At 34.6% G+C, this 480-nt stretch overlaps 1 protein-coding gene across 2 annotated transcripts in view; it reads right to left on the bottom strand.

The window, feature by feature from the left end:
• Positions 1-480, bottom strand: part of LOC119587935 (UDP-glycosyltransferase UGT5-like) — a 9304-nt gene that overhangs the window by 3702 nt on the left and 5122 nt on the right. The window lies entirely within an intron of this gene.

Here is a 480-nt window from a genome sequence, read left to right as displayed (position 1 = left end):
GGACTACTTGATTACTGATATTGTGCTTTCTTGTTATAGCGTAGGGAATGTTTTAGAAGAAAACTGAATTTCAACAAGTGGAGCACCACTGCTCCTTACTTTGTTCTCTGATATTTCACTTTAATGAACCTTTAACGACGCACACAGATATATTGCATGATGTATGACATGTTAAATACATGTTGCATTCTGTCTGAAAGTATGTTTGTAAATGCTTTTCCAGGAACCTCGTTGCTTGAGTAATCTTTAATTTCGGTTTTCAGTTCATTATGACTATTTCATAAATGTTACATTTTACTCTTTTACACATTTAATGTGTCTGAATTGAATTATGTTGGTTGGATTTCTATGCTGATTTCTACGATAGCCTTTTTTCATCAAAATTCCAGTTAAGATCATAATCATGCACCGACTGCCTGCTACAGCACATTAACATTTTTTGACAACCTCGCGCAGCGTTACATCTATATAGGACTATGC

Source organism: Penaeus monodon, chromosome 23, assembly GCF_015228065.2.
Source record: "Penaeus monodon isolate SGIC_2016 chromosome 23, NSTDA_Pmon_1, whole genome shotgun sequence".
NCBI lineage: Eukaryota > Metazoa > Arthropoda > Malacostraca > Decapoda > Penaeidae > Penaeus > Penaeus monodon.
The sequence above is the reverse complement of the archived record's forward strand: the minus strand, read 5'-3'. Positions and strand labels throughout refer to the sequence as shown.